The sequence below is a fragment of the Perca fluviatilis genome, chromosome 1 (assembly GCF_010015445.1).
Source record: "Perca fluviatilis chromosome 1, GENO_Pfluv_1.0, whole genome shotgun sequence".
In the NCBI taxonomy this organism is placed as follows: domain Eukaryota; kingdom Metazoa; phylum Chordata; class Actinopteri; order Perciformes; family Percidae; genus Perca; species Perca fluviatilis.
This window is the reverse complement of record NC_053112.1, coordinates 1,834,678-1,844,788: the sequence shown is the minus strand read 5'-3', so window position 1 is coordinate 1,844,788 and position 10,111 is coordinate 1,834,678. Positions and strand designations below refer to the sequence as shown.

At 41.4% G+C, this 10,111-nt stretch overlaps 1 pseudogene; it reads left to right on the top strand.

Moving 5' to 3' along the window:
- The first annotated feature begins 4,282 nt into the window (after positions 1-4,282).
- LOC120560997 lies at positions 4,283-5,185 on the top strand (annotated as a pseudogene).
- Positions 5,186-10,111: the final 4,926 nt, after the last annotated feature.

Genomic DNA, 10,111 nt, shown 5'->3' with positions numbered 1-10,111 from the left:
GGTGTACTGTCTGACCCTAGTATAGTTGAATGTGGCCTTCCACAAGGAAGCATCCTCCGGGCCATCCTTATTTTTAACATACATTAATGATATGGCAGACTCCTGTTCATGTGAACTATTTTTGTGCGCTGATGACTCGGCACTTTTAATGTCTCGGCACTTTTAATGTCTCATAAACAACAATCCACACTAGAGAGTACCCTGAGCTCAGAGCTATCTTCTGTAAACAACTGGCTGATTGACAATATGCTGTCATTACATTTTCGTAAGACAGAGGCCATCTTGTTCGGTTCGAAATACAGATTGAACAGATGCGTACGGAATTTAGGGTCATTTTGAATAATGTTGTGATCAGTGCAAAAATGTCAGTAAAATACCTGGGTTGCATCCTAGAAAAAAACTTGGATGGCAGGAATATGGCCAACAAGGTTTTGAGTAAAGTGATGGGGCTCACAAAGTTTTTAGCCAGAAATTCAAAATTTTTAGAACGGTCAACAATGATCATCTTAGCTAATGCCTTAATTTTAAATCACTTTGAATTTGCATGTACCTCCTGGTTTGAAGGCCTAACAAATAGACTCAAAGGGAGGCTGCAAACAGCACAGAATAAATTAATAAGAGTAATTCTGAATTTGGGCCATAGGTCTCACATACGTAGGTCACAATTTGTTGAGCTCAACTGGCTCCCTGTGGAGTCTCGTGTTACTATGTTAAGACTGACCATGATTCAGAAAATATTGTTTGGTAGTGTCCCAATTTTTTTGTTGTGTCTTATAAGGTAAAGGACACACACAATATTAATACTCGTGGCAGCATATCTGACCTGTTTCCTTATAAATTTAAGATAGTGTTAGGGAAAGGAACAATTGCCTAAATGGGGGCAGTTCAGTGGAACAAGTTAAGGTTATTACATGTCTATAGTGTCTACAGAACATAATATGAGTCGTTATTACACCGGGTATAAAAGGTTATTACATGTTTATAGTGTCTACAGAACACAATATGAGTCGTTATTACACCGGGTATAAAAGGTTATTACATGTTTATAGTGTCTACAGAACACAATATGAGTTGTTATTACACCGGGTATGAAAGGTTATTACATATTTCTATTTGGTCTGAAAAGGGTTTTGGTTCATTATTAGTATTATTGTTTTGTGATAAGATTCCACGGTTCCTACACCTTTTCCAAGGACAAATTCAAGCCCTTTTTTGGATACACCTGTGCTGTTCCTACTATGACATGTCAACATGTCTGCCGTGTGAAAGGCCTATAAAGGTATAAGCAACACCTTCTCACACACCTTCCTCCTCCCACCTGTTAGATAAAGCTCCACCTTTGCTCCATATTAACCAGACAACATCCTGGTATTTCACAATAACCGTGTAAATCAGAGGGAGGGAACCTAACACCAGAGCTGCAGTAAGAGGAGGAGCAACACTGGAAAGAGGAGAGCTTCAACGTCACACTCCAGAAATGAAAGTGAAGTTTGTCAGAGTGTCAGCCACGCTGCAGTCGAGACAAGTCTCTGTTTCTCTCTGAAAGAAAACTCAAACTGACTTCATCAGGTCTTTCTCAACAACACAGCAGAGTCTCTGCCAAACACTGGTGAGTACAGCTGATCACATTTACACTTTCTACAACCAGGATTAACACTAAACTTCAGCTCTACTCAGGCAGCAAGTTCCTCTCTTTTAATTTCTTGTGAAATTGGTAACAATATAACTATGGCTGTTTGTCTACAGGCCCACTATACAGTAGACCACTTTAACAGCTTTAAACAGTCTCTCTGTGTCAGTTCTCAGGACTGTTTAGATTACTTCCTACTTTACTGCTATTGTTACTGTTTACGGATCGCTTCATAAATATAGCTTCCTCTATCTTCTCTGGCTGTTTCACAATAAAAGCTTTCCACAAGAAAACTAGTGGAAAGCTAGTTTTATTGTGAAGCAGCTAGAGAATATGAAATGTTTGACAATATATATTTTGACAATGCTTTGCTGAAGCTAAATAGTTGGTCACTCCTCTTAATTCTTCAAGTTATACCATCTGTTAAAACGATAAACTATGACAACCTCTATCTTACAGAGGACGTTACATACACCAAGGTGATTTAAGTTTTAACTTGTGCATTAGAACTTTTCAGCTGGTGCAACCCTTAAAATGTTAGTAGCACATACACTCCAACCTAATTATAGACAGTTTCAGACTAGTCTTGCGCTGCGTTCAAACACGATTTTAACCCGTAAGTTACGACTTCAAGTCACAACTCACGACTCGGTAGTGTTTCAGGCAAAGTCACAACAAACCCTTCTAGCTAGCATTAGCTACGCGGCTGCGGCTACCTAATGCTGAGGTTAGCTAGGCGCTAGCTGATACTAGCGATTTCCAGTCGCGGACATAATTTGTGCTTCATTTAATAAACATAACCTGTAGTAGTTCTAAGGGTGTCACGATTTCGATTTTGAATCGAAATCGAGTTAATAAGTCACAATCTTGAATATCGAATAAAAAAATGGAATCGTCGATACTGCCGACTCCCATGTCACGTCCGGTCGGCTTGTCAAGAGGAAAAAACACATGTTGAAGTGCTGCGAAGTCAGTCAACCTCCTGTAACTTAGTTACCAGCCAATCAGAAGACAGCACGGCAACTGCAGATGCAGGAAACGCATCGACAGAACTTGAGCCCCTCCTCTCTCACTGAAGTGTGTGAAAGTGTGGAAGTATTTTGGTTTCCAGTGAGTTATGTTGACAACGTTCGTGTTGTCGACAAAACAGCCACAGTACGCAGCTCTGCTATGTCGTGTACCATATTCTGTGTGTTTACCATTGCACATTAGCCTAGCAGCTAGCGGATATTCGTTCTGCTTATAGCTTTATCCCAACAATCCGACACGGTTGAATTTTAGCCTGCATGCACGTTTTGTAGCCTAAACAGAGCAGCTTATATAGGTTATATTAGAGAGAACAACAATTTAGCGGACTGCCCGAGTCGCCCTATTTGCTATCGTTCTGCTCAGCTGCTGTGCTGGCCCGATGGTGTTTTAAGCCCCCAACCAAGCCTTCAAGGTGGCGCTACTACCGTCGTCTTCAACCATAACCATACTCAAAAATGGCATAGCAGCCTATGCTTAAAAAGAAGTAAAAATCGAGAATCCGATTGTGACCTTAGAATCAAAAATGTAATCGAATCGAGGATTTGGAGAATCGTGACACCCTAAGTAGTACATTACATTACATTACATTACATGTCATTTAGCTGAGGCTTTTATCCAAAGCGACTTACAATTAAGTGCATTCAACTGAGAAGGTCCAAACTCTAGACAACAAGTAGTAAGTGCAAGTACATTAGCTTGTATGTGTATTGTTTTGATTAGAATGAATGTGGAATTACTTTACGTTGCTTATTTATGTCTATTTATTTATATTTCTCACCGTTAATCACCGTTAGCATCAACAGGTGTCGCCATTGTTGTTTATGTGTGTGACGTTAAAACCTGTAACTGGGAGTACAACGATCTGCTACGAGGTCACGGGTAGTAACTTATGGGTTTAACGGTAACGGTTTGACAGCCGTTCAGGGCACTTTGCGAGTAGAAGGTTATGTAAACACGGGTTACGGGTTGCCTGGAACACAGTGTATGTTCGAACTTACGTACGTCTTGCAACTACCACGCACCACCAACCACAACAACAACCCAGTGCAGATAGTTAGGCATTGTATTATCTCAAATGTCTTAAAATATATAGTGTATTTAGCGGCTAGTAGCGCAAACCGGGCTGAGCCCAAAATTTGTACAATGTCTTGCTCACGCCTGTGTGGATATATTCAGTGCTGTTTTGTCAGAGTAGCGAGCTTCACTGTGTTCCTTGTTGCTCACATTTTGGTGCAAGTCAAAACACCTTTTTAAATAATTAAAACTCTATTTTAATATCTTTTTCTTTTTATTCACACTATGTGTAGATATGGCTGCTGCAAACTATCTGCCATCTGAAGATCAGTTTCTGTGCTCCATCTGTCTGGATGTGTTCACTGATCCTGTAGCCATACTATGTGGTCACAACTTCTGCAAAAACTGCATCAATGAACACTGGAATACTAATGACCAGTACCTGTGTCCGATGTGTAAAAAGGTTTTCAACACAAAACCTGAGCTGCACGTCAACACTTTCATCTCTGAGATGGTTGCTCAGTTCAGACAGTCAGCTCAACAGAAAGCCAGCAGCAGCAACTCAGAGCAACAAGTGTCCAAACCAGGAGAAGTTCCTGTGATGTCTGTACTGGAACCAAACTGAAGGCCCTGAAGTCCTGTCTGGTGTGTCTGGTCTCCTACTGTGAGACTCACCTGGATCCTCATCTGACAGCTTCCGTCTGAAAAGACATCAGCTGATCGACCCTGTGGAGAACCTGGAAGACAGGATGTCGCAGAGCACAATAAACCTCTGGAGCTGTTCTGTAAGACCGACCAGACATGTGTCTGCACGCTCTGCACTGTTTTAGACCACAAGATGCATGATGTTGTTCCTCTGAAAGAAGGATATGAAAGAAAGAAGGTTGAGCTGGGGAAGACAGAGGCTGAAATTCAGCAGATGATCCAGAAGAGACGACTGAAGATTCAGGAGATCAAACACTCAGTCAACCTCAGTGAGGAAGATGCAGACAGAGAGATAGCAGAAGGTGTTCAGGTCTTCACTTCTCTGAAGGAGTCTGTTGAGAGAGGCCTGAATGAGCTCATCAACACGATCAAAGAGAAGCAGAAAACAACAGAAAAACAGGCTGAAGCTTTCATCAAAGAGTTGGAACAGGAAATCTCTGAGCTGATGAAGAGAAGCACTGAGGTGGAGCAGCTCTCACGCTCTGAAGACCACCTCCATCTTCTCCAGAGTGTCCAGTCCCTAAACATCCAACAACCTCCACCCACCAAGGACTGGACAGAGGTCAGTGTCCATCCATCATCATATGGGGGACTGTGGTGAAAGCTGTGGTTCAGCTGGAGGAGACTCTCAATAAAGAGATGAAGAAGTTGCTTGAAGCCGAGCTGAAGAGGGTCCAGCAGTATGCAGTGGATGTGACTCTTGATCCTGATGCAGCACATCCTAAACTCATCCTGTCTGATGATGGGAAACAAGTGAATCATGGTGATGTGAGGAAGAATCTCCCAGACAACCAAGAGATTTTCTAAGTGTGTTTGTGTTTTAGGAAAACAGAGTGTCTCTTCAGGCAGATTTTTGCCGAGGTTCAAGTTAAAGGAAAGACTGATTGGGATTTAGGAGTGGCCAGAGAGTCGATCAACAGGAAAGAGAACATCACACTGAGTCCTCGAAAGGTTACTGGACTATATGGTTGAGAAATGGAAATGAGTACAAAGCTCTTGCTGGCCCTCCAGTCCTTCTCTCTCTGAAGTCTCCTCCTCAGAAGGTGGGGGTGTTTGTGGATTATGAGGAGGGTCTGGTCTCCTTTCATACGTAGATGCTGCAGCTCTTATCTACTCCTTTACTGGCTGCTCCTTCACTGAGAAACTCTTCCCATACTTCACTCCCTATCTGAATGAAGGTGGTAAAAACTCTACCCCTCTGATCATCTCTCCTGTCAGAGTAAACTAATCACTTAACTTTGATTTATTCATTTTCGTTCAGGGAAACAAATGTTAATAATTAGTTTAGATCTTATTTTCTATCTTTTTAATGTGGTGATTGATTTCACGCTTAATTGTTAAGACTTGTTTAATTATAGGTTTTCCATTACATAGTCAACAAAATCATTTCATGCATTCATTCTTCAACACTGCATCAAAATATCTATTTTAAAAACCTTTAACACTGCATATTTCACAGACATTTATTTTAACTTCCAGAAGAAATCAGTTTTTTCAAAAGACACCTTCATTTAAGAGTAAGGCTGTATCTCAAACCGCACACTTCTGTCAGTAAACTGCTAATGTGCACTGACCACTTACCGTCAGTGCCCACTTTGGATGGTTAGTGTCGTCCCAAACGGAGCACTTAACGTTAAAACACTTACCGGAAATGACGACGCGCCCCGCCCGCCTTCTGAAAATCTGATGAAAATCTCTTAAATGACCTTTGTTGATCTGAAATGAAGACAGATTCAGCAACTGCACGGCCTATTTCTCACTTAAAATGTTTTCAGAAACACGTTTCGTGAACTATTTTGGTAAAATTCGAGATCGTATTCTGAACGAGATGCCATTATGCTCTGTTGTGAAATCTGGGAGAAGCCAGACCCATGTGACGCGCGTTCGTCCAATCAGCTTCCGGTCGACGTCCCTGGTCCCTTCCCTTTGGCTGTGTAGGTGTTCTGCGTATAAGATGAGCCCATTTAGTGCGCGTAGTGGCCATTGTTCTACACTGAACTTTTTGACCGTTTTAGGGGGTCATCCTGGTACTTTCAGTGCTCTGACTTGTTGCATTATCTACACTATATACTTAAACTAAGTGCTTAAAGTGTGCAAGTAGGCAGTTTGAGACACAGCCTAAGTCTGCATCCACAATAAATGCAGGTCTTTCCATACATATTAATTGGGGGTAGTGGGTTGCCAGGGGAAGATGGAAAGAAACGCAGTGGTGAAAAATTTTAAGACCGACTCAACTTTTGGAGAAACGCAACCCCCTGCGTCACGCGCTGCAGTGGCCAATCATGTAACCGGAGATCAGAGTTGTCAGAGTGTTTTGAGGCGGTGTGAGGGTCCCGTACAGGAAACAGGAAACATCACTGCCTCTATCTCTGCCACGGAACGTTTTAAAACTCCAAACACAGGCTCTGAACTGCCCGGAGTTTGGGGAAAGGCTGACTGTTTCCTCAGTCCCTCCATCAGTCCTTCTGAATGTTTCCTGCAACAACAAAGCACCGTTAACTCACACTATCTCTCACTTTCTTTCTTTCTTTCAACCGGGAAATAAAGCTGCCTTCAAGTTCAGTCGGAAATGTTCGGGATCTATAAACCATCTGACAGAAAACAGTGGTGTGTGTAAATAAAAAGTATACTTGTGCACATTGGGAAGTCACACAAATAGGCTGTTTCAGTGATACTCCCACCGCTGCACAATGCTGCCAAAAATCACTTTCTTTGGTCTGAACGCAGCTTAAGGTTTATTTTTAATTTCAGGTGTATAGTGTCTACAGCACACAATATGTGTCGTTATTATACCGGGTATAAAAAGGTTAATGAATGGTTCTATTTTGTCTGAAAAGTGTTTTGATTCATTATTAGTACCTTTGGTATTTTTTTTTTGGTTGTTTTGTGGGTAAGATGGTTTATAAGTCAAAGAAATCTGTAAATATGTGATTGTAAAAATGAAAACTGTAAAATTAACCAGTTGTAGAACACAAGGCCGTAAACAGCGCACTTGAGCACCAAACACTGAACAGAAAAGCTGGTTTACACAGAAGTTGTATTTCATTACGAGTACATTGTGTTTCCTGTGGCAGCTTCACAATAAAAGCTCCCTCTGTGTTTCACCAGTTGGATGCTTTTAATGTGAAGGAGCGGCAGGAGGAAATGTTTGTTTTCACCAGCAGTGATTGTGGAGGATTTTCAAACCGGACACAAACCCTGTTCTCTTGGGTGAATGTCCTGTTTGACCCATCCAACCCCCAACCTGCCTCATTACCGGGACATTTGCGCTCTTATACTTCATCACGTTACTTCTTGCTTTGCACACCTCATAACTACTACTTCCACTAGGAGCGCGCCACTAGAAACCAAAATATGAGTCTTAATTGCTGCTTGAACAAAGATTTGTGTGGGCCAGTCACACAGTCTCAAAGGTTCCTAGTTCCGGGAAAGTTCCTGCCGTTGAAAAGCATCGTGTATTAGTTTGGAACTATTTTCAGCCGGATTCTCCACATTTGGTGCTCTGGTGAGTATTTGTCTCAGTGGGATGGTGTGGTGGTGTGGGTGGGATCGAGTTAATATAATAAAGGGTGTGTGTTTTGTGTGTGTGTGTGTGTGTGTGTGTGTGTGTGGTGTATTGTGTTCATGGTGATGAAGGAGCAACAGCGTGAATCACTGATGTGTTTTACAATATATCAGGCTGTGATACACACACACCCTTCTTCAGAAATGTTTTTGATGCATCATTTTTCATAGTTCTGCTAATGGCAACAACGCCAAAGGCACCTGACCAAGCATCCTTATTTTTACGCAATGGGAAAGAGAATGTGTCCCACACACACACCACCACACACACACACACACACACACACACACACACACACACACTTAAAGAGCAACAATTATGTAAAAGCCTTTTATTTTACAAAACCAGATGTAGGCCAGAGATTATCTGCTCGACCTCGTGAACGATGGGACTGAATTTTACCAACAAAACAAAAAACAAACAGCTGTGTATGATTTACAAAAATCAATGTGGGACCCCAACGGTAATCCAGGGACCATGTCCCCCTTTGTCCCCCTCAGAGTCTCTGTGTGTCCAGCGACTGAACTTCGGGGACTACTTCTTGGCGTAGGTGATCTTCGCCGGCGAGTGGCTGTGATCCCGGAAGCCTTGCAGTGCGTCTTTAGCCACGCCCGCCTGCGTCTCGCTCTCAAACTCCACGAAGGAGATGTCGTGTTTCCCGGGACCAGTCGCACCTCTTTGAAACCAGGAAACCTGCAGAGGACAAAAAACACACAAAGAAACCCTGTCAATACTAAAATTTATATTTATAGAGAGTGCTTTTCATAATCTACGTTACAAAGTGCACCACAAAAACGTAGAAAAAAACACCAAAAACATTGTATAAAGAGCCAAAACCGTAGGGAAAAAAGTTGGATAAACAATAAAAAACGTTTGAAAAACATTGAAAAAGACAAACACAATAACCGTTAAAAACTGACAAAGCAAATACGCCAACATTTGTTTTTGGTATTTAGAGTTGCAAAGATAAATCAGTTAATTAGTTGTCAATTATTAAATTAATCGCCAACTATACTTGTATATATGCTATATATGTAGCATGGCTAATTGTGTGGTCAGTGGTTATTAAAAATGATTCCCGAAAAGTGTAAACATTTACATATTGGTAGAAAAAATGACATTGTAGCAAAAGAGAGACAGGCAGAAACAGACAGACACACACACACACACACACACACATATACACTTTTGAGTATGTGCATGCTTTTTATGTGTGTGTGCGAGGTGAAAATAAGGAATTGTGCATCCATTCTTGATACATGGCCTAAGAGGAACCTCTAAAGGTTTTCATCCTCATATCTGAACCAGAGAACGTAACGGTCGTGGTTTTACACAACTCGTTAACGTTGTGAAACGGTCACAGTTTGGTTATGTTTAGACACACACACTACAAAGTTAAGTTTAGAAAAGATCATGGTTTCAGTTCAAATCAGAAGTTACTTCACTTCTGGTTACGAATGTATCGCTGGACGTGACTTAGATTCGTTTGTTCTGTAAGTTAAAAAAAAAAAAACATTATCATATCACTGACATGTTGCAGATGTGTGGTGTTGTGCATGAAAATGGTCATGCTTTTGTATATATAAGCCCTGTCAAGACAAATTAAATAATAAATTGTTAATAGATGGGGTTGTAAAACATATTGCTGGTGTTATGCAATTTAAACAGGTGAACACCATAAAAACTGGATGGACCACAACACAAAGACACAACCAGCATGGAGTCACTGTGCTGTTACCCAAACACTGATACACCTTCATGATGTCTTGGTACAATTGTCCGGTATATTGTTTTTTACGGTATCGTAAAAAAAAAAATACTGCTCCTAATACTTAGGGTGGGTTAAACTGCAGAAACAAAGTTTCCTATATACACTCTGTGTAGGTGACGATTAAGAATAAAGTTAGTTTGTTAATGGGTTCAGTTGTGGCGGCAGCAAATTACCAGAATAACAAAACTCACAGCAACATGTAGTCCTGATACCACAGCACTCCATTACAGTAAGTGACGGAGTAACACTGGATGTACAGCATTCTAACGCAGTTTACTTGGAGTCAAACTCGTTGTACATGTTGTTCTGAGGTTAGACTGTTCCTCCCTCATTACATAATTAACCCGAAAACTGTAAAATGTCCAAGAGCGCTGACTGGCAGCACTACAGGTGCGAC